Source organism: Zalophus californianus, chromosome 2 (assembly GCF_009762305.2).
Source record: "Zalophus californianus isolate mZalCal1 chromosome 2, mZalCal1.pri.v2, whole genome shotgun sequence".
Classification (NCBI taxonomy): Eukaryota; Metazoa; Chordata; class Mammalia; order Carnivora; family Otariidae; genus Zalophus; species Zalophus californianus.
In genome coordinates, this window is record NC_045596.1 from 81,523,221 (window position 1) to 81,548,247 (window position 25,027).

At 39.1% G+C, this 25,027-nt stretch overlaps 1 long non-coding RNA gene across 1 annotated transcript; it reads left to right on the forward strand.

Annotated features, from left to right (window-relative positions):
• The first annotated feature begins 5,642 nt into the window (after positions 1-5,642).
• Positions 5,643-24,494, forward strand: LOC113925094. The gene is made up of 3 exons (XR_003520909.1): positions 5,643-5,764; positions 21,009-21,121; positions 24,251-24,494. It is a non-coding gene; the product is annotated as an uncharacterized LOC113925094 (long non-coding RNA).
• The last annotated feature ends 533 nt before the right edge of the window (positions 24,495-25,027 follow it).

Here is a 25,027-nt window from a genome sequence, read left to right on the forward strand (position 1 = left end):
TGATTTTTAAAATTTGACAGGCTCGTAAGAAAATTACTCTCAGAAGTTGAATTAGAATGAATCAAAGTCTATATTCAGTAACTACCTAATATTTAAATATTTAATTTTGTTAGGAAATGATTATTATAAAACTTTAATTAACTAGTCACTGAAAGATCTGAAAGTGGTAACTGAATTGAAGTTTTATTTGTATAAAACTTGCAATAACCTGGAAATAGGCCACTGCATAAGAACAAATAGAATTACTGGAATGAGAAAGTGAAAAGTGCAATAGTTATACTGTAGCTTTAATCAAATTGGTATTTGTAGAAATTAATGGTCATAAAGGTGGACTTATCCATATTTCCTTCGCCACCAGTCAAATGGATATTTCTGGTCAATTGAGAAGAAGCTCCTAGAAGGAGATGGTGCGGTAGAGAAGCAAACAGTTGTAATTCAGAAGGCCAGCTTTGGAACTGGGTAGAAAATTCCAATGTCTTTCCAATTTCCCTTTTCTGGCCAAAGCTACAAAGCATGGTTGTTGAATAGAAACATCTATTTACCCTCCTTCTAGAAAGATGTTTTCTTTCACTTTTGGAAGGCATCATGCTATCTGAACTTTATTCTGTCCTCACTGAATGTTTTGCAATGCTTTGCAGTGATTTGCAATGCTTTGCGATAACTTTAGGGTTACCCCATGAAAAATAAATGAATATCTACTGGTCCTTAAGAGATAAGCCCTCCCAGACATGCTATACACTAATAAAAACACAACCATCTGTGGCTTCCCATTATGTGTTCACCCTGTTTGTACTGCTGACCAAATAAAAGAAGTTTCATGTGGCCATGTTCCAGGTAGAATGAGACTACACATTTCAATCTATGGTGAGCACTGTGAATTGTGTAAGACCAATGAATCACAGACCTGTACCACTGAAACAAATAATACATTATATGTTAAAAAAAAAAAGAAGATAGTGGGAAGGGAAAAATGAAGGGGGGGTATTGGAGGGGGAGACGAACCATGAGAGACTATGGATCCTGAGAAACAAACTGAGGGTTCTAGAGGGGGTAGGGGGACGGGTTAGCCTGGTGATGGGTATTAAAGAGGGCACGTACTGCATGGAGCACTGGGTGTTATACGCAAACAATGAATCATGGAACACTACATCAAAAACTAACAATGTAATGTATGGTGATTAACATAATATAAAAAAAAAAGCCTCTGTCCTGAAAAGAAAAAAAAGAAAGAAAGAAACGTATAATCTTGCTCTGGTGGGATTAAAATTTGTTTGGAACACTCCTCAGTGACTGGGAAGAGGAGCAGTACCTCTTTCAGCAAAGTGCCTGAGCCCTTGAGTCAGAGTTGGCTGGTTTCTTCCTACTCATATTATCACACGATTGAAATAATTAGTTAACAAAGTTTAAAAGCAGGGTGTTTTCTGAAATCTCCTATAAAATAATATCTTCAAGAGTCTGAAAGACAGAAGTTCAGTAAAAGTTAATCTTAAGTTTGTAAAACTCTTCTAAAAACAATAGAGGGGCACCTGGATGGTGCAGTCAGTTGAGTGTCCGACTCTTGGTTTTGGCTCAGGTCCTGATCTCAGCGTCCTGGGATTGAGCCCTGCGTTGAGCTCTGTGCTTGGTGTGGAGTCTGCTTGAGATTCTCTCCCTCTCCCTTTGGTCTTCCCCCTGTGCACTCTCTCTCTAAGATAAATAAAATCTTTAAAAAAATAGAAAATTGAAAAGAGTATGTGTGTAAGTTTGTTGTGTAGACCATGAAAATTACATTAGGAAGTAGAATTAGGCAAAAAAACATGTTTTCTCTTTCTGCCATAAACTTGAACTTTTGACACCTTCCACATGTTTATTCTATTATCTCAGAATTGCATAGTTACTCTGATTTTATTGTTAACATTACACGATATTCCATCAAGATTATTGTAAATTCTAAGTTTTCTGCCTTTTGAAAAGTGAAGAACCTCTGCTTTATAAGGCCTTCCTGACACAAACTCTGTAGGAAAAATAAAAACACTCCTATTGCACTTTGAGGTTTTGTTGCAAACATTCTGTGGTTGGATGGGATAATTAAAGTCTAAGTTATTCTATACACAATAAAACCAAGGGTCCTCTGAGATTATGCAATTTATTCATATCACACAAAATTGATGAAATATCTGGAATGGGAGCTTCGTGTGCTTTCTAGTATACCTCACCGATACAGGGGTCTGGCCACATGTGTCTTAGTTCTCTCAGCTTATTGCATCCTTGGCTTCAACATGATAGGAGAGTAGCCTGTCTGCTACACTTGCACTCAACAAAACCAACAATGACTACAAAAAATGGTGTCCACAGTAGAAATTCAGATGGCCACAGTCAGAATAGATTTCCCATTTGTATTGAGAAGCATATTCTTTGAAGCATACCACATACTTCAGCGTTTGAACCAGATGGAAACATAATGACAAGGAAAATAGAGAAGTATTTTGTTTTATATCCTCCTGTGTGCCTTTTTTTTCCCTTTTAGAATGAACGGGTCCTGAAGTGACCACTGGGAAATTTGACCGTTCCTGAACTATGAAGTATTATCTTTGCCCATAAGAATTATTCTACTCTTCCTTACCAGATACTGCAATATCACTGCCTCCCTTCCTCAGTCCAGGCTTTTCCATGAATATAATATATGAAAGGGGCCCGGAGAAAGCACATGGCATCCTGAAATGCTTAGCGACCTAAGGAAAAGTGTTACAAATGTGAATAGAGTTAGAGTGTGGGAACAGTTTATGAGGAGGTCTAGTTCTATGTGTTGTTTTGTTCAAGTAAGAACTGCACACTGAATGGAAGTTGCGTTGCTAGTCAATGTAAAATGACCTAGGAACTGTGCACACAAATTAGGTCTTTATCTTTAGCTATAAAATGAGCTCTCAAGCACATAGAGTGGAAACTGAGGACTGTTCTGCTCATCCTTTCTTTTGGAAAATGCAGTGACTGGATAGATGTCACTTAAGAAAAAGTCAACAAGAAAAATCTACAATGGGGCTTATAAAAGGATACTATAGCTTAAGGAAAGGGAGCAACACCCCCAAATATAAAAGAAAATAAATCTATATAAGAAATACATCATAATTTTAAGAAAGCAATTGCTTCAGTGGTCTTCAAGCATATGAATGGGGTAGGCTCCATGAAATAGGTTCTTTGCCCATCAGGCTAAGGCAAAGGCTGGGATCCAAGTATTACCTGAATTAGTGGGAAACTTATACAACAAGCTATGGGTACACTAGTTTAAAAGTTCTCTCAAAATGGAAGTAGTAAATATAATTAACACTTCTGACATCAAATAAGCAATCTGGAGGACAAACTTGAGATACTCATCAAGAAGCTGTAGAGTGGGTTAATAAAAAGATACTTCTTAAAGGGATAAAGATTAAAAATAAAAGAAAAGATGACAATAACTTTATTTATTTATTTAATTTTATTAAGTATTTATTACATTTTAGGCATACACTGGGCAAATTCAAATGAAAAAGAAATCAAGATGGTTTCATAAACATCATATAGAGTAGCTGGCAAGGCAAAGAAGCACGAGAACTGACAAAGAGGTATCTATTTTGTATTAATAAAAGGAAAGTTGCATAGTCAAAAAATATCCTAGCATTAAATAATGTGATAGTTCACAAGATAGAATTATGGGGAAAATGAGAGACATAAACACCTAATGGGATCTTAGAAGTGCTGGTCTAGTCTAAGGGAGAGGAATGCATAGAGGTTGGGCCACTCAATCCGTGAGGATGCCTGTACCCTAAGTCATAAAATCTTAGTGAACAATGGCTTAAGCCTTAGCTACTCAAAGTGAGGTCCACAAACTAGCAGCATGGGATTCATCTGGAGCTGGCTAGAGATGCAGAATCTCAGGCCCAGCCCACATGTACTGAATCAGAATCTGCATTCTAACAAATTGCCCAGGTGATTCAAATGCACATTATTCATTCATGCACACTCATATACTTGATATATAAAGACAATTTTGAATAATAAAATATTAAGGTAAAATTATACATGCTACATACTCTACATATAGAGACTATCCCCTTTTTTGAACATTTATGGAAGACTTACCAAATGCACCGCTAGGATATAGCAACCCTCCTGTTAACTCCAAAGAGCAGAAGTTGTACAAGTAAAATAGTCTAAAAATTAGATTAAGATTTAATTGCACGGATTTAAACAAAAATCAACAAACAAAAATTACCAGTTATTGTTTCAAAGAGGATATTAAAAATAAAATTATGGACATTTTAGAAGGCTATATACCAAAGATTGTAAGATGCTCTCACTTGTATTCATAGGCAAAAGCTTTAATTATTTAAAAAGAAAAATTTATAATCTAGATATTTAAGTTAAGGAAGTTGAGAAACTAGAAGGGCTTGGTAGAAAGGACAGGCAATGTCACATATGTCACATATGTCTGGTGGCAAAACCGATTCAATTGATTTTTTTCTTATAGAGATTACAAATCATATTCTTCAACCACCTGTAGCTTTGTCATTGTTCTCTACACTGGTGTAGCGATTATTACTCAGCTGGTATTGTGTTGTGCCCAGCCCTGTCCTTGAATATGGAAGTTTTTAATTGCCTCAGAAACTGAGACCCAGAGCTAGAATAGCTCACTTGTTAATTAGAGGACCACAGAAGAGTTTTACTTGCCACTTACAGCTGAGCCCCTGTTGGGACAACTTGATCACTTTCCCAGGAAGGATAGAGGAGAGTGTTCTGTTTCCTTTTATTACTTTTTTCTTTAAATTTTTTATTGTTATGTTAATCACCATACATTACATCATTAGTTTTTGGTGTAGTGTTCCATGATTCATTATTTGCATATAACACACAGTGCTCCATGCAGAACGTGCCCTCCTTAATACCCGTCACCAGGCTAACCCATCCTCCCACCCCCCTCCCCTTTAGAACCCTCAGTTTGTTTTTCAGAGTCCATCGTCTCTCATGGTTCATCTCCCCCTCCGACTTACTCCCCTTCATTCTTCCCCTCCTGCTATCTTCTTCTTCTTCCTCTTCTTCTTTTTTTTTAACATATAATGTATTATTTGTTTCAGAGGTACAGATCTGTGATTCAACAGTCTTGCACAATTCACAGCGCTCACCATAGCACATACCCTCCCCAATGTCTATCACCCAGCCACCCCATTCCTCCCACCCCCCTCCTTTTATTACTTTATCAGAGCAAATAATGTACATTCATAGTGGCATTTAATCACAACATTCTTCTGCTCTGATTTAGGATACAAAGGACAAGCTTCTTGCCAATTTTTATGGACACATAAAAGGTAAATATATTTGGTTTTCTAAACAAAGAGAATTTTAAAATGCAAGCTGCACATTACATGTGTACCCCTTTTACTGTAGATATTCAATATATGTCAGAGTAGAGCCCAGCCCTTGGCATATTTTGCTTAAGAACAATAGAAAGCAAAAGCTATTAATCACATCTGTCCCCACGAGGGGAAAAAAACAAAACAAAACCCAAAACATTATATAGTTGTGCCAGGAACTTGGCCTCCATTTAAGGGATTTTCCTAAGCAATTCTGAGAACAAGGACTTAAGACTTTGTCCATAAGAGTGATTGAGAAACTTTGGATATATATTTTTAGAGAAACTTTGGATATTTTTGAATGGAGAGGAGGGGCTTATAATCATTTTGGCATCTTCATATGATCACTGTATTTGTGTGGTGAAGAATAGATAAGGATGAAGCTGGAAACTGAAAACCAGGTAGGTGCTTATTATAGTAGCACACAGGAGAGAGCCTAACAGCCTAGGTGAGGTGGTGAGCTAAATAAATGGGGGGTAATGGTAGAGATCGAGAGACGTTTGGGAAATGAAATGGAAGGAGTTAGTGAAAGACTGGATGTTGGAGGTGTGCCGGAGTCCAGCTCCAGCAGGGGAAGGGTCCTTGAAGGAAAGGACGGCGTCGGCGAGTGAGGAGACCCGGACACAGGATCAGGTTGCAAGCATCTCCTCCCGATAGCCTCGGAGGGACTTTATTTATACATTAGAATATTTCCTTGTTTTTCCATTCTTTCATAACATGTGATTTTATTTTTTACATCTTATCGAAATCATCTTAAATCATTTTGGATTTAAAAACAAAGGTACTAGACAGAGTGTGACCACGCGAGTCGAAGCGTAACCTATCTGCTATTGTGTGCTAATGCGGAAAAAGTTTTATATTTACTCTTGCTTAAAGGTTATCTAAAGTTTATTCTTCTTCCCAAGGCAGCTTACAATGTGTGCACCCTATCCTGTCAAGGTAACATAGGGAGGTCCCTGTACTTTGGGAATGACATGAGATTTTCCTTTCCTAGAACTCTGATGTTTCAAGGTGCCTGAAGAATCTCATCAATAGGGACTTTTACTGGGCCTGGATCCAACAGCTCCCTTAAGCGAAGTTTATTAAAGAACTCCGCGTTGCTCATATTAGATGAATCACGGATTGGAGGACATTGGGTAATTTTATTTCTTGGCCCATTGTCAGCCTTTTTGAAATCAGTTTCATTGTGATTGCTTACATAGGCATAACTAAATTTATAAATCATTTTATCATGAAACCCGAGGAAAAATCCCATGATTATAAAGATTGCCGCAAACAAAATGAAAGGAAGTAGCAGGAGCCAGCTGTGGAGTCTCCTGATTTTCAGGATTATCCCCCATACTTGGACTTTGTCAAACAGCATGAGTAGCTTGGCTCGTGCCAGAGGTGGAGACAGAGAAATGTGTACTGATTCTCTGATTCTTGCACTTACAGAGGGGTCACAGAAGTAAGAAGTTGGTGGAGGAGATGATGGGTTGCACTTTAGACATGTGGATTTTGAAGTGCCTAATGCCCATCCAAATGGAAGTGCCCAATGGGCATTTGACATTTATGAATCTCGAGTTCCAGAGAGAAGCCTGGACTGTTGGTATAGATTTGGAAGGAATTAGCACATAGCATTTGAAACCAGGGACTGAATAAAAGCACCAACAGGGAGGGATAATGATAAAAAGATATTAAAGAACAATATTAAAACAATATTTTTAAATTAAAACAATGGGAAGAGAGGTCAAGTCTTAGGTCAAATCTAAGATTGACATCTAAGGAGTAGTGAAAATTGCCAGAAAAGCTGTAAAGCAACAGGATATTAATGGCTCAAGGGTCAGTGACTTCAACTCTAAAGTGAAGTCCATTTACGTGGCAAAATTGGCAGTTTCCTCCTACAAGACCCTAAAATTTAAAGGTGACCAAAGATAATGCAGGAGCCAAGATGTGATAGAATTTGTGAATTCTAAAGCTTGGAGTCAAAGCACTATTAGCCGACATTGAGATTGCAATCTCTTCCATCTATTGTTCCCCATTCCTCACTTGTGTCCCCCCATACTTCTTTGTGATTTCCTTAAAATCTCTGTTGGTTAACAGCTCATGTGCTCTTCCAGTGACATTTCCTTTCACCTTCAGATTGTTGCTAATCAACACACTCCATCTTCCTTCTGGGATTTTGGGGTGAGACTGCAAGGTAGGAGGGGAGGGAAAAGTTTAAATAGTGCTGGCAAATAAGACAGCCAGATCTTCTTGGGCTTTGGTGGAGAGCAGTGTCTGTGTGGGCTATACTGACCTATATAGAAAATACTATGTTGGGAACTATGGTTCTCTGTTTTTAATCAAAGCTTGTAAAAAATATCCTGAGTAGGTAGGAAAGGATGAAACGTAGAGGAAGGTGTCATTTTTTTCTTTTTCTTTCTTTTTTTCCTTTTAATTATTATTATTATTATTGAAAGAGAGAGAGAGAGAGAGAGAGAGAGAGCACTCTAATGGGGGCGGGGGAGGGCGGTAGGGGCAGAGGTAGAGTGAAAGAGAAACTTAAGCAGGCTCCACACTCAGCACAAAGAGCTCAGTGGGAGACAGAAAAATACCAAGATAAATTAGATGCTCTTTCTGTTTTCAAGAAACTTAAACTCCAGAAGATTGTATAGGGAAAGTTAGACAAATCCTTTACTAGAAGCATAAAAAGAGTTATCAAATAAGTCAAACCAGTACGATTGGGAAATCTCCATAGAGATGACATTTAAACAGGGTTTTGTATATTTTGACAAGTGAACACATGAGGGGACTATAATTCCAAATGGAGGAATCTCTTGAACAGAATGGGGCAAGGTAGAGCATGTTTTGACTGAGTGTCCACAGTGTAGGGAGGCAATCTTGAAAACTAGGTAAGATCTAAGTATATATTACAGTTGACCCTTGAACAGCATAGTGGTGAGGGATGCCAACTCCTGTGCAGCTGAAAATCCACTATAACTTTTGACTCCCCAGAACTTAACTACTAATAGCCTACTGCTGACCAAAAACTTTACTGATAACATAAACAGCTGTCTAACACACATTTTTATGTTATGTATATATTATATGCCATATTCTTACAATAAAATAATCTAGAGGAAAGAAAATGTTAAGAAAATCATAAAGAAAAGAAAATACATTTACAGTACTGTATTATTTTTGTTGGAAAAAAAAAACATGTATAAGTGGACCTGCTCAGTTCAAACCCATGTTGTTCAAAGGTCAACTGTACTTGAAACACCATTTTAAAGACTTAGCATTTCTTTTTTTCAAAGGAAGGAAGCCACTGAAATTTCCCAGTATTAAAATGAAGGGATCAAAGTTGTGTTTTATAAAAATCCCCTAGCCTTGTACAAGAATATTGTGAGGTGTGTGTGGGGGGTAGGAATTCTTGCAGTAGAAATATTACTTTATGTAAGAAGATATAAATATTCAAAATTAGAGCAGCAGAATTAAAATGGGAAAGAAGAGACCATGCTCAAACCCCTAATTACCATCAATGGGTCTTATTGTTGAGGTACAGGTAGAAGCAAGTTTTTATTTCTGGTTAGGTGGGAGAAATGGGTGGCCATGAAAGGGAACTAGACCTTGTTGAGAATTTACCATGTGCCAATCACATTTAACAAGTATGAGAGCTCATAACATCACTTTAAAGTGGTTATGATTTTTTAAATAAAAACCTGAAAAAAGATGCATAAAAACCCCCAAAATAAAGTAGTTCTGATTTTCTCCGTATTACAGATAAATTGGGGTTCAGATAGATTAAGTAACTTTCATGAAGTCACATAGCTGGAAAAGAAACAAAGCTGAGAGTCAAACCTAAACCTGCCTGACGGAAAGGTTATTACTATAATGCTAAAAATAACAAAATTCTTTTCAAAAGGGAGATTTTGTTTTTTGCAGCAGTTCTAGGAGATAGCCAAAAAGAACATGGAGATGCAAGTGTAATTAATTTGAGGTTTACAATAGTTCCCTGTGGATGTTAGTTTATGGGCAATGCTAATTTCCTCTTCTGTAATCAAGTACAGTGTTACTTTTCTCACCATAGAAAGTATTTATTAAACAGACTATTGTGATATGCTATTTCTTGTGATAGAGCTGTTGAACCGGCCAAACACTTACCTAAGCAAATACTTCACCACTTATCTTAGCTTGGGTTTCCATAACAAAATACCACAGATGGATGGTTTAAACAACAGACATTTCTCACAGTTCTGGAGGCTGCGAAGTTGGATCAAGGTGCTGACTGATTTGGTTCCTTGTGAGAGCCCTTTTCCTGGCCTCTAGATGGCTACTCTTTTGTTGTGTCCTCACATGTTGGAGAGAGTGCGTTCTCTGTGTCTTCCCTTATAAGTACAGGAATCCTATTAATCAGGGCCCTGTTCTTGTGACCTCATTTAACTTTACATACTTCCTTACTCCAAATATAGTCACATTAGGAGTTAGGGATTCAACATATGAATGGGGGGCACAATTCAGTTAATAGCACTACCTACAGTAAAATTCAAAGAAAGCATTTATCTACTAAATTTATTATTCAGCAAAACAGAATTGCCATAGCTTAGGAGAAAATATGCCTAAGGAAAGCAATACTATCATTTGTCTGTGAGAGTTGCCTTATGCAAAGAATGCCAATGAAACTAAACATCCAAGGTAAATGTGTGCACTACATGTGATTTCCAGTGATACCAGTGCCAGTGACAGACAACATTCTCTGTTAATGTTAATAAACTGTTGTGCTCGCGTCGGCAGCACATATACTAAAACTGTTGCAGATAAGGGTAATATTTGCAGCAGATAATTTCCTCAGATATGTTTATCCTTAAAAGAAATTACAAACACAGCATAAAGTTTCCTTTGTTAATGACATTAAATTTATGGGGAAGTAATATAAGTTTATTACAGAAATATAAAATGCTGATAGTAAAAAGAATAAAATCAAACACCCAGAGATAACCATGAATAAATCTGGGTCTATTTGCTTCCAGAATTCTTTGTACACATAATTTTATATGACTTATACTCATGAGTACTTTTTGAATTCATGTCAGAATAGTTGTGAAAATATTTTTTCTTTTTTTTTTAATAGTTTCATGTTGGCAAATGCCCATCTATGATATTTTAAATTGCTGAAGAGTATCTTACTGTATGGATATGCCATAATTTATGAACAATATGTCAGAATCCCTGATTCCTACATTCAGCCCAAATTAGTCTTTTCAGTCTTTGAAGTCTTTGTTTGACTGGTTTAGTTTTAATTTTCTTAATTACTGAGGCTTAATTTTTTATGTACCTATTGACCATTTGTTTTTCTTCCATAGATTGTTATGGAAGGGATATTGTGGAGGAATTTGTCTTTTTCTTACTGATAGGCAAGAAGTCATTGTAGAAAATATATTAACTATCTACGTTTAATTTTAAAAATTTTCCAAGTTGTCACTGGCAGTTAAAATTTTTCTAGGGCTTTTTTTTCAGCTTTAGCATGTGTCTTCTACTACTAATGGGGTTTATCATTTATTTATGTATAAATCTTAACCTCTCTGGCACTTATTTAGATATATAGAATGAAGTAGGAATATGATCAAGTATCCCAATAGGAATTACTGAATTATCTGTCCTTTTAGCATTTATTAAAATTTCAATTATTATATACTATATTAGGCATTTTTAGGCCTATTTATGGATTTTCTAAATGAGTTTTACTGTATTGTCTTTCCATAACTGTGAAACATAGTTTTATTTTTATTTTCATTTTCTGTTTGTCACTGGTATAAAGAAATATATTGACTTTGCATCAGTGATCTTTCTAAATTCCCCTATTTTAATAATTTAAAGATTCTTTTAGATTTTCTGCACATATACTATCTAGGAATAATGAAAGCTTTATTTCTGCCTTTCCAATTCTTAAACACTGTATTTCTTCTTTTTGCATCGTTTCACTGGGTAGGGCTTCCACTAAAAGTTGAATAGAAATTGTATTCATATGAATATTCTTACCTCATTGTCAGTTGCAATAATTCATTATTAAGTATGATGTTTACTGTAGGTTGATATATAGATGCGCTTTATCAGAATAAGAAAGTTCTCTTTAATTCATATTTGGCTGCATCTATCAAGATCATCATATAACTTTCTCTTTTTTTGTTACTGTGCTGAAATACATTGATTTTCAAATTCTAAACCAATTTTTCATTCCTGAATAAATCTACTTATGCCATAATGTATTATTCTTTTTATATTATGGTGAATTTATTTTGTTTGGAATATTTCCATCTATTTTTTGTAAGATTCATCGGCAATTTTCCTTTTTTCTGTGATGTTCTAATAGATTTTGGTATTATTATAGTTATGCTGGAATTATACTGTGAGTTGGAAAACGTTCCTTCTTTTTATGTTCTCTGGAGGAGATATGATTAATCATCAGGATTAAAAATGAAAACCACAAAGAGATATCACTTCATATCCATTAGGATGGTTACTATTAAAACAAACAAAATAATAAGGGTTGGCAGTGATGTGAAGAAGTTGGAAAGCTTGTGCACTGTTAGTGGGATTGTAAAATGGCACAAAAACTTAAAAACTGACAATTCCTAAAAAACTTAAAAATAGAACTACCATATGATCCAGCAACTTCACTTCTGGGTATATATCCAAAAGAATTGCAAGCAGGGCCTCAAATATTTGGACAACCATGTTGATGGAAGCACTAGTTACAGTAGCCAAGAGGTGAGGGTAACCCAAGTGTCCATTGACAAATGAATGGATAAACAGAATGTGGTACATACACACAGTGGAATACTATGCAGCCTTAAAAAGGAAGGAAATCCTGTCACATACTACAACATGAATGAACCTTGGGGATATTATGCTAAGTGAAATAAGCCAGTCACAAAAGGAAAATAACTGTATGATTTCACTTATGTGAGGTTTCTAAAGTAGCCAAATACATAGAAATAGAAAGTAGAATGATGGTTACTATGGGGAAAAAGGAGTTGTTGTTTAATGGGCATAGAGTTTTAGATTTGCAAGATGAAAAAGTTCTGGAGATCTGTTTTACACAGTGTAAATACACTTAACACTACAGAGCTGTACATTTTAAAATGATTAAGATGGTAAATTTTATATGTGTTTTTTACCAATAAAAGATACAAATTGAACTTTTAGATGTCTGTCATGAAAAATACACTAGATGGGACTAACGGCAGATTGATGTTGCAGAAGAGAAGAATAGTCAATTTTTAAAAAAAGATTTTATTTATTTATTTGACAGAGAGAGAGAGCATGAGCAGTGGGGAGGTGCAAGGGGAGAGGGAGAACACAGAGCCTGTTGTGGAACTCAATCCCAGACCCTGGGATCATGACCTGAGCTGAAGGCAGATGCTTAGCCGACTGAGCTGCCCAGGTGCCCAGGTTAGGAAACAGAGAGAGTGAAACTATCCAGAATGAAATACAGGGAGAAAAAATGAAAAAAGCATTAGTGAGAAGCGAGTTAGCTTCAAGAGGCCTAATGTATGTATAATTGTAGTCCTAGGGGGGAAAAATGTGGGGGAGATTATCATATTTGAAGACATAATGGTTGGCAATTCTCCATATCTGATAAAAACTATAAACCCACAGATCCAAAAAGTTCAGTAAACACCAAGCACAAGAAACATGGAGAAAACTATGCCAAGGCATATCATAGTCACATTGCTCAAAACCAGGGATAAAGAGAAAATCTTTAAAATAGAAAATAAAGATTGGTCATGTTCAGAAGAACAAGAATAAGCAAGACAGCAGATTTCTTGTTGGAAACAACACAAGAAAGAAGAAAGTGGAACAATATCTTTAAAGCACTAAATGAAAAAAACATCTTTCAATCTAGTGTTCTATACCCAGTGAAACTCTTTCCAAATTGAAGGGGAAGTAAAGACTATTTTCAGCATATAAAGGCTGGAAGAATTCACCATAAGACTCATGGTATAACAAATATTAAAGAAAATCCTTTAAGCAGAAGGAAAATCTATAGTGACAGATACAAGATCACTAGTTACATTGGCTGGGGGAGGACAGGAAGTGGGTACTAGGGAATTATCAAGAGGTCCAAGGGTCTTGTAGGGGTTATGGATATGTTTATTATCTTTTTTTTAAGATTTTATTTATTTGACAGAGAGATATAGTGAGAGAGGGAACACAAGCAGGGGGAGTGGGAGAGGGAGAAGCAGGCTTCCCACAGAGCAGGGAGCCCGACACGGGGCTCGATCCCCGGACCATGGGATCATGACCTGAGCCAAAGGCAGATGCGTAACGACTGAGCCACCTAGGCATTATCTTTGTTGTGAATATGTATAAAAACTTATCAAATTGCACATTCTATATCTGTACAATTTTTTTATGTCAACTATAATTCAAAAAAATCTTTAAAAAGCCTATATACACATTATGAAGTTGATCAGGGAAATCTTTATTACTCCTCTAACAGTCATTGAGTTGGCTTTATCTTCCTGTATTCAGCTGTGATCAAGGTCTCATAATGGAGAAAAAAAATCCAAACCAAACCCAAACCAAAATACACACACACACACACACACACACACACACACACACACACACAAATCTTTAGCAGGCAGCAGGAATGTCTTTGATTAAAGGTATGGAATCATAAAGTAATTTTTAAAATCCCTATAATACTAAACATAAAAAGGCAATCTCTTCTACTTCCTTTACAAAGGAAATAAAATTATTTATTCTTTTATGTAAATTAATATTGAAAATTTCCCTGGGAGAGAAAACATTTTGATTCATGCAGAGATGTAAATAACTTATAAAACTTTCCTTTGAACATGTCTTAAGGGAGGTGGAGAGTGAGAGTGAAAAACCATGTCTTAGTTTTTCTGGGATGCTCTTGGTTTGTGCCTTTTGTCTCAGCATATTTATTAGTAAAACAGCCATTGACTCTTAAAATTAAACTGATTTGGATAATACATTTTGTGGGCACCTATCAAGGCTAGCTAAGATGCAGGAGAAGGAGAAAAGAGGCAGAAGGAACACATGGAGAACACACATATCAAAGTCTTCTGCTTCTCAGAATTGCCTAAATCCTCTGTTCCTGTATCAACCCATTTATCAAGAGGGCATGAATCAGTGGTGGAAATGGTACTAACCCTCGCTATGTATGGGGAAATCCAGACTTCAGTGAAATAAAGAGAAGTTAACTCACATAAATAAGCAGATAGGGCTACTTGGGTGGCTCAGTTGGTTAAGTGTCTGCATTTGGCTCAGGTCATGATTCCAGATTCCTGGGATGGAGTCCTTTGTTGGGCTTCCTGGTCAGTGGGGAGTCTGCTTCTCCCTCTTCTGCTGCTGCTCTCTCTCTTTCAGTCAAATAAATAAATAAAATCTTAAAAAAAAAAAAAAAAACAGGTAACAGATCAAGTTCTGTTCCTGGGTTCTATTGTTGCTGAGGTCCAGGTGGCTTCTATTCATTGTTTGGCTGTTCATCCTTCTTTGAATTCCATGAATTAATACATTCTCAGTTTATCAGGGACATCTGTTTTATTTAATCTGGAGCACTCCATTATTCCTTCTTTTTAAATTAAATTGCCTTCATTTGGGAATTACTCTTCCCTGACTCTACGTTTTCCCAATGGAGCTGCCTCTGCAACATGCTGGCCATGGGGTGAGCACAAGACCCAGATATGGCCAATCACAGCCTCACATTCTTCTGGCCAAAGATGTTGGCCCTGGAAGGGACATGTGATCCCAACTCCCCTTGTTTGAGCTCTTTTTTGGGATTTTTAAGCAAAGATTCTTAGAGAGGTTTTCTTTCTTTTCGGACTGCTATCCTGGAAGGGCATGTGTTCTAAGCTGTCTGTATCATAATCATATGTTGCACAGGGAAAGCATGTAATAGGAGGGAATGACAACCACAAATAAAGGGTTAGCAAATAGACAATGGGATTGAGTTTCTCTTGCAACTGGAAAGACCTCACCATCTTGAGAGATCATCATCAAAAGGCTATAAGATAATTTTAAGGAACTGAAACTAAGAGAGTTCCAAAGTCAGTGGTAGAATGGAAATGTGAAATCCAAAACCCACAGTTGTCCCATCATACCACCTTCCCACAACTTCATTCTACATGAACAAATAGAATGTATGATGCATGTTGGGCAGTGTTCTAAGAAAAATATCTGTCCCTGTGTGACATATTCTTGTGAGGGCTTACAGAGAAGAAGAAAAATAAATCAGTCACATAGTAAGTTAGTGATACATGCTGAGAAGAAAAATAAAGTTAGGAAGTGACTAAGAGTTTCCTGGGAGAGGTGTGTATACAATTTCAAATAGGTGGTTAGGGAGGGTTTCCCTTAGAATATTCCATTTTAGCATAGACTTGACAGAGTTGAGGGAGACAGAGGGAAGACCATTCTAGACAAAGGGTGCAGAGGTGGGAGTCTGCCTGGAAGGCTTGAGGATTAGTGAGGGAGTCATGGGGATGGGGCACAGTGAGCAAGACTGGTTAGTGAAAGGAAGGAGGTCAGAGAAGCAATGTGGTGGTGAGTAAAGTCATGTGAGTGTTGAGGTCATTTTGGAAGGATTTCAGCTTTTATTCCAATTGAGATAGAAAGCCACAGGAAGGTTTTAAGCAGAGGCCTTCCCTGATCTGACAGCTATTTTGACAGGATCCTTTTGTCTTTTGGTTGAGAATAGACTGTGTGTTTGTTGGGTGGTGGAGGGAGGCAGGAAGCTGAGGATGCAAGAGTGGTACAAGAGATGAGTTAGGAAACTTAAAACATACAGGGGAGTTGGAGTTGGAGATTATGGCAACTCTGATGCCAGCTTTGTGATGGAAACTGAGAGAAAGGAGAGACAAGTGTTAACTGGACTCCTCAGAGAGAAGACTGGAGGGCTGTTAAAGAAGCAGTGGACTGTGGCCCTGCAAAGAGCACGGGAAAGAAGTGTGAGGAGCCAGCAGAGGGGAAGGGAACACAAGTGATATGTTGACAGGTTGTGATCACCTCTACCATACATGGAGTGTCCACTCAGTGCCAGGCCCTCCGCTTAGCATTTCGCAGACATAATCTCTAATAGCCCCACAAAGTTATTATTACCACCATTTTATAAATGAGGGAATTCAGACTCAGTAAGGGTAAATAGTTCCTGAGAAAAATAGAAAGCATAAGGACCTTTCCATTTTCCTTATAGGTAGAAAATCATTACAATGCTTGATGTAAAATTTTTAAACCTAACGTAAATCCCATAAATTCAAATGTCTTTTTTTTAAAAGATTTTTATTTATTTATTTGAGAGAGAAAGAGAGAGCATGAGGGAGAGGCAGAGGAAGAAGCAGACTCTTTGCTGAGCAGGGAGCCTGACGTGGGGCTCGATCCCAGCACCCTGAGATCATGACCTGAGCCGAAGGCAGCCGCTTAACAACTGAGCCACCCAGGCATCCCCCATAAATTCAAATGTCTTAATATTCTGTTTACTTTTAAATGTATTTTTCATTCAAGACAGCAGGAGGCACCACAGTCTTTGCTGAGAGGTTTTGCCATCTCTGAATGCTGCTCAGCCTAGTCACTGATGGAACTGAGACATTTGCTCCATTGTAGAGGAGGAAGCTTGGGATGAAGGTGGGAAAGCCAGCTGACAGCCATCTTCAACCATCTGGAGAGGGGCTGGCATGTGGGAAAAAAGATCAGACCTGTTTTCTCAGGTCTATGAAGCAGGGCCAGGGCAAGGCTTGGAGTTAGAGGCAGATCAGCCTGACATGACGAACAACTTCCCTAGATTGGCTGTTGAGCAGTAAAATACTTACTGGCAGGCTTGAAGATGTCCTAGCAGATTATGCAACCCTTTAACAGATTGCAGTGGGGAGAAGTTGAACACCAGATGGGAGGGGTGGTCCCAGTAGACAACTTACAAAGTTCTTTCAAATTGGAAGTTAGAATCTTCTGGCTGTTGGTGGACACACATCATTCCCTGACCTTTTTTTTTTTTTTTTAAAGATTTTTATTTATTTATTTGAGAGAGAGAGAGCTCGAGCACAAGCAGGCAGAGGGGCAGAGGGAGAGGGAGAAGCAGACTCCCTGCAGAGCAGGGAGCTGACGTGGGGCTCGATCCCAGGACCCTGGAATCATGACCTGAGCCAAAGGCAGACACTTAACCGACTGAGCCAGCCGGGCGCCCCTCCCTGACCTTTTTAATGCAAGCAGCAGAGAACAGTTTTTTTTTTTCTGTTCTAAAGCTTAATAATTAAAAACACAACAACTGTTGGAATGTAGAGTGTCCCACTGAAAGGAGCAGAAGAAACTACACTAAGATCATGAGTTCCTACCTCTGTTCCTATTTGAACCAACCAACTGTGTGACTTTATTTTCCACCTCCCCAACCTATAAAATAAGGGGGTAGAATTTGAGGAAATTTAAGGTCATTTCCAGCTCTCACAGCCTATCCAGTTACCTGCCTTTTTGCTCAATAAATATTATCAGTTCAGTTTTTCCTCCCATAAAAATCTGTGCATTCCAGTTTTGCTGGGTTTCGTTTGCTTTCAGATTGAGAATTTAGATACTCTCTTAGTCATCTAAAAGTTGGATAGCTTAATATTTTACATGTAAAAGATGCCACTGAAGAGGCTCAAGTCTAGTGGAATATGACTTGGGAGTGTCAGGGGATGTAATGATGAGATGATAAAAGTCACAGATTTTCCTCCAACATAAATGGAGTCTACAAGGAGAGTTGTCACTTGTAAACCCACCGTGAGGGTAGACTCAGTGAAAATAAGCATTCACATCAGCATTGGTTTCCCTTTTCGCTCTCCTCACACAACACTCGTGAAGGCTTGAAGTGAGCTCATAAGATGTGTATGAGAACAATTTGGCCACTTAGCAATTCAACCTAACGTTGAGCCTGTGATCCCATTGAGGCCACAGTTTTACTGGAGAGGTTATGAAATTCACAGGACTCTGCAGGGGAGGAGATACAGGAGGAAGCACCCTCCATCCTAAACTCCTGCTCCTCACAGCCTCCTCTTGATGTCTTTGTGGATCAACTTTAGGTTCTTGGTGGAACTACTGTCTGACTGTGACCAAAAGGGCTTAGAGACTCAGAGGGTCCACTGATGCAACTTTACTGTATTCCACCACTACCCCAGCAGGGAGATGGGGCTTGGGCTCATGCTCATCTTACAGACAGGAAACTAAGTGTGATCCTTAAGGAAGATGATCACTCAGACCTTTTCTTTTGTCTTCTTGGAACCTCCAAACACATCTACTGCCCTTTCCTACTCATCCCATACATTCTGTGTGTACAGAAGCCTCAGAGTCACTAATGACGGAAGCCCAACTCTGAGCCGATGGGATTAAGCAGAGACGTGAACACTCCAGACCATTACTTATGAAGAGATCATAGGAGGACACAGGCAAGTCCAGAGGGCTCTTACTGGCAGGTGAAATGGGGGCTGCACTGAGCTGTAGCAGCAGCCTCCCACTCTGGTCTTCCCAGACCTTTTGTTAGGGAGCCTCCAAGATCTCAAGTGAGGAGACACTGGGTTACTCCGTGGGACTGGCAGCTGAGGGCGGAGTATTAGGACATTTCCTAGTGCGAATTTCTCTGCTTCAGAAACGTCTAAATTGCTCTACCTCATGACTGACTCTAGAGAGAAAGGTGAGGGGGTGGGAGGAGAAGCCTGCCCTAACTAAAGGCCTTTTCCTGTATGTATATATTTTCAAGACCATGAAGTTTAAGATGTGTGGAATGGGACTCAGAGTGCCTTACAGTTAGAATTGGGGTAGGGACTCTTTGAACTGTTTTTTCACTCAAAAGATCTCTTTAAGGCTGAGTATGCCCCAAGCTAAATCCCAAGCACATAAATCAACAAGACAGTCATGTGCCCATCATTATGACCTCTGAGGCGACTAGACATCTGATAAGTGGGGGATGGGGAGAAATAAGCTGGAGCTGCTTAAATACTACATCAGGCCTTATGCACCCAAGGTAGTTAGACTCACTCTCAATTTAGCTCACTGGAGACAGAGAGCACCAGCTTCTCCTACTTCCTCTTGCATGAGCTCCCAAGGCTGCATCGATCAGCACTCACCCCATTCACATATGACAAAGAAATACTGAGACTCCCCAGGAAGCAGTCTTCCTCCCCTCCCCACTGTTACACAGAGGCTCCAAAGTCACAAGCATCCAAAAGATCAAAGGCCAATAGAAATGGTCCTTCACCCTGACAAAGAGTTAAGTGCATATCTTTTGCATGTCCCTATTTTCTCAGAAGGGCATTGCCTCCCCCACTCCCAACCTCACCAGCCCTAAGAAACTCTTTTTTACTTAGCCAAACCCATGTTCCCAGTCAGGAGAAAGAGGCCAGCAATTTTGCTATACACCAAAAAAAAAAAAAAAAAAAGTCCAATTTAGTTTTCCGTCACAGTCCATTTTTGCCATGTGGTAAGCAGCTGAAGCCAAAAAGGACCTGAGGCACCGTATCCACATGCAATGACCATGTGTCATTCTTCCACTGTGACCAAAGCAAAGGGACCCCTTTGGCTTTCCTGAGACCAGGGCCCCATTGAGACAATTGCAGCCATTTATCGAACACTCATTTTATTTGTCCTGAGCTTTAACATGACTCCTATTCTATAAAGCCGTAAGGACACTGACCACAAGTTTTTCTTAAATCTCACATGTCCCCTAAGGAGTGTCCCATCTACAAGGAAGGCCCTTCTTCCCCTGGATCTCTGACTGTAGGCTTTGAGCCTGTCTTTGGCGTATGGTACATGCTGGATAGCTAGTTTGTGCAAGCATACCCTGAATGCTTCTGTTAAGCACAATCTTGAAAAACATAGAGACCGTCTCCTCCCTCTATATTCCCATGAAGCAGAATGTGCAGCAAAACATATTATTCAGTGTTCAGGGTCAAGTGCTCTGGGAGTGGCCACCCAGAGTGTCTACCTTATAATGAAGAATGTCCAAGCATCAGGCCTAGGTCTCCTTGGAAATGCTGGCGATGCGGGGAGGAGAAGGGCCACTGACAGTTGCTTGGTTAAGTTGCTATGGTGTAAAAACTTGCTGTACATAGATCCCAGCAGGGGCTGCTTTGTACGTTTGGCCACTCCTAGACTCCCTGTACTTCAGTTTCCCTAATAAATCTATCTCGATCTCTGTATCCAAGTCTTTTCTTTGGCCTCACTGGACCCTCGCCCACCCTAGGCTTTAGAGTCTGCTGGTGTGAGGCTGCACATTTGGGAATACTTGTTAAAACTAAACAAAGTTCTGGTGATATCTACCATATTTCTGAACTTGGGGTAGATAGAAGCTAAGCTAATCATACACAGGATTAATCATTGAAATTAATGGTTAATGATGAAAATACCTATGTTCAATCTCTCCCTAAAACTGGATTGTGGATACAAAGTTTAAGAGACAAACCAGCCAATATTATATCTGAAACATAGTGCAAACTTAATGTGTTACCTAACTTTGAGCTTGAATATTGATGAAACTCTGAAAACTGAATGTGATTTTATATTCCCAGAATCTGAAAAGTGTCTTATATAAAATAGTTATCTTGAAACTCAAACTCAAAGTAGTGCCATAAAAAATACATAAAATTCCAACCTTGGCTCTGTAAGTGTAATGCTTTTTTCGTTCCCATCTTTTAGAGAAGTAAACTGTGTGAAATAAGATGGATCCAGCTATAGGAGTGAGGAGGGTGATTTGAGAAGCTGTGGAACCAGATGCCCTGTTTAGAGATCCACATGTGTTTCATAGATTGGTGAGTTCTCTTGGTGGGGAAAATGGATCCTTTGGTCCCAGTACTTTGTTTCTTCATGTCACAAATCTCCCTTAAGAAGTGAATTACTCTATAGCTCTGAAAAGTAAATAAGTTAATAAATAAATACACACTACACTCATACAAAAGGTGAAGCGGTCATCACAAAGTCAATTGCAAATTTCATGTTGGCTTTAATTCTACTACAGAACACCAGTTTATCAAATTTCATTTCTTGATCTTAGAGGGTCTTGAAGCTTTGAGAAGAAAGTAACAGGAGCAAAGAGCTAGTTCAGGTATTAAACAAACATGTCTTTTTTCTACAGAGCTTAAAAGGTCAAATCGCTTTTCTTTTGGTTGGGCTAAACTCAGTGCGGTAACCTTAGTTGTTTTATGCTGATTAGAAGCTGGGTGACAATGTGTGGCTTTGATTAATAATAGTTGCTTTAAAATTAGTTTGATAGACAAATTGTCTTAAAACCTGAAGTCCATGAGAGGGTTATAACAATGAGAGGGGGATTGGTGGTGAATCATTAATGAAACCAGTGATAGAAGACAGGCTTAGGATCAGGTCAACCAGTCTTTGGTTGATGAATAATTTCAATGGCCATTCTCAGTCACTTTTGGATTAGCCTAGTTTATTGCTTCATACTTTAAGGGAGTCATTTATTTACTAAATATTTATTGGGACCTAGATAACAGGTACCGTGCTAGGTATTGGGGAGAAAATGAGGAATGGGACCTATGTCCTGTGACTGTGATACTTCGCCTGCCTCTTCAGATCTGTGCTGTGCCCTGCTCTGTGCCCCCAGGAGACTGATCCCTACAGCTGGAACACTAGGCCTCCCTGGCCTCTGGATTCTGGCTGGGTTGAGTCAAGGAATTTACCAGCAGATCAGAGGGCAGGAGGAAACTGAGGTTGGGTGTTTATTCCCTGTCTTCCTCATTGCACCCCCTGGTTTGCAAGTGATTGTTTCCTCTGCCTGTGGCCACTGCTCTGTCTGTGGTTCCAGCACTTGCTAGATTCTGGTAACTCTTCCTTGTTCTGGACCTTCAGGCCTGGAAGAAATAACAGTTTCCCACTGTAATGAGACCTTGGATACTTCATCACTCCTGTTGGAGTGACCAATTCTGGCTGCATCTCTGAAAAAACAACAACAACAACAACCTGTTATTAAACTTTCTTCAGTTAAACCCTAATTAGATTTTGTATACTATTTCCCGCTAGGATGCTAACTAATAGACCTCCTGCCCTTGAGTTGTTCACCAGACAAGTCAATAAACAGTGACTATTCAGCATGAGCACAACTGTGATGAGCATTCTAGTTTCTGGCTTACTAGATTAGAAGCTCACCAATGTAAGGAACAAAGAGAAGAATATAAAATGACAATTATGGCAACCATCAAAGTAAACATCTAGAGATGACTGAACTAAACCATTCTTTCAACCTACACTTATTTGTTTATAACCTATTATCAGGTAAAGAATTATGTGGGGGAATTGAATTTAAAATGGGAGAATGGGATCAATTCAGTGAGGTTAAAAACTAATAAATGTAAATACAGTATAAAAAGAAAGACTTGGAATCATAGTGGGCATATAAGCACACTCTCCCCAAACTTTCAGCCTATGACATCATTTGTAAGCTTGAATGTGATTTCCATACTGATTAACAGACCATTTTTTATACATTTTCTCTTATTCCTAAAGCAGTTCCTAGGTTGTGTAGGACATACGTGGCAGGATGTGCTTTGTGTAAGTTGCACAGCTGGTCCAGCACTTCAGGGTTTGGTGTCTCCATCAAGCACAAAATTTTTGTCTGTGACTTCATTGTCCTTAACCCTACTAGAAAAGAGAAACAAACAAGGCAGCTGGAAGAGTGTCCCAAGGCACCTGTGAAAAGGAGCAGTTATGTCTTATCTGTCTTCCTAACTTGATAGTAAACTCACTCATAACTTTTTGACCTCACTAGATACTGTCACCCTCAACTCTTTTCTAAGACCTGCAGAGGAGACCAGTCCTCACTGGACTGAGAACCTTCCATTTGTGCATTTTTTATTTAAGAAACACTATCGGGCATCTATTCTTGTTAGCCTCTCTGCTGGCTGCTGGAGAGAGATGAATAATAGTGAGGGAACAAACACATAAACAGAATACTACAATATACCATGGTGTACTCAGTGACAGAATCATATCCAGGTTATTATTGAGTGAGCGGAGAGGCACTGAGGTCAGAGGAGACATTCTGGAGGAGTGAAGCCTAACTGAGTCCTGACGGCTGAGCAGGAATTTGCTAAGACAAGGGGGCAGGATGGGAGAATATTCTAGGAGGAGGAAAGGCAAGAGAGAAAGTAAGGAAGAAGAAGAAACCCAAGCATAGTGTGTGCAGGGGAGAACTCAAGCATTTTAATGCTGCCTGAACATGGCGGGTAGTATAGTGGGTGGTGGGGAGGTCAGCTGGTCCATCACGCAGGGTCTTTGATTCATGTTCATATCCTGGAGGCAAGGTTTAGTTTTTGAAGGGCTTTTTTTTTTTTTTTTTATGTTCAGTTAGCCACTGTATAGTACAGAGTTTTTGATGTAGGGTTCAGTGATTCATTAGTTAAGTATAAAACCCAGTGCTCATCCCGGCACGAGCCCTCCTCAATACCAGTCGCCCTGTTAACCCCTCCCCCTGCCCTTCTCCCCTCTGAAACTCCGATTGTTTCTCAAGGTCCATAGTCTCTCATGGTTCATCTCCCTCTCTGAAGGACTTTTAAGTAAAGAAATGATGTAGTCAGATTTGCCTTTAAGATGCCTCACCTGGGGACTGTGGGGAAAAGCCAGAGGAGAATAAGACAAGAGATAAGGTATATGGAATTTCGTAAAGTTCTCCTTGTAATTACCTTGCAGGAGGGTAATAGGATAGCAACATTTCTCTTTAAGTATTGACAATTTCCAAAGATTAGGGATAATTAAGTAGGTCATACAGGCTGCGTTTTTGGTGATTACTAGTAAAATTAAATTTAAAAACTCAGTAAATTTAACTAGAAGAAAGTCTTGATTCCCAAAGTATTACTGAGTTTGTTTCCAATGAAAGATAAAGCAGTTAAGTCCACGGTTGAGTCCCTGAAGTCTCTGTTGTTTTTCAGGGGAAATAAGCCAGTGAAAAATAAAGCTCGTTCCTCAGGGAAAAGAAGCAGTTCCTGCTCCGATGGAAAGGAGAAGGGGACATCAGTGCGGTCTGAGTCCCAGCCATAGAGTGCACCTGTGCTTGGCATTCTATCCATCCTTGTCAGGTGGGGGCCTTGTCCTCTCTTCCACCTGAACAGGAACCAACTGGGGCCCAAGCAGAGCTGGTCCACAGCGAACAGGGCATGCCCTCTCCACTCTACATCATCCTGTCCATGTCCAGACTGTGAAGCATCCTACTCTGAGGCCTGAGGTGAGAGAATGTGGTACGAGGAGGTTGGTGATGCTTTCTCCTTTGCACTCAGAAAGCCCCTTTGTATCTTAAAGAACAGAAAAAGAGAATACTCAGTTTGGGCACTGCCGTGGGTGGGCTTGGAGGCCTTGGATGAGCTAGTCCAAACCGATTCTGCAACAGACCAGGGACATGTGTTTGATGGCTATTGTAGGCCTTTGGGCAAGAGATGAGGAAATCAATCCAGGAAACATGCTAGCAGGGAATTGGCTGATTCATATTTAGGAGGTAAAACCAAGAGACCTTAATGGATCATTAAATATGGAGACTGGTGCAGAGGAGGAATCCAGTGTGGTGTCCAGCTTCCCAGTTTGAGTGGATGGTGGGGCCACAAACTAAAATGGAAAACCCAGGAAGTAGGTTGACTTTGGTGGGAATAAAGGAGTTAGTTTGGGTCGGGTTAGTTTGAATTGCCCAGACGATTATTCCCCAGTAGTTGGAGAGT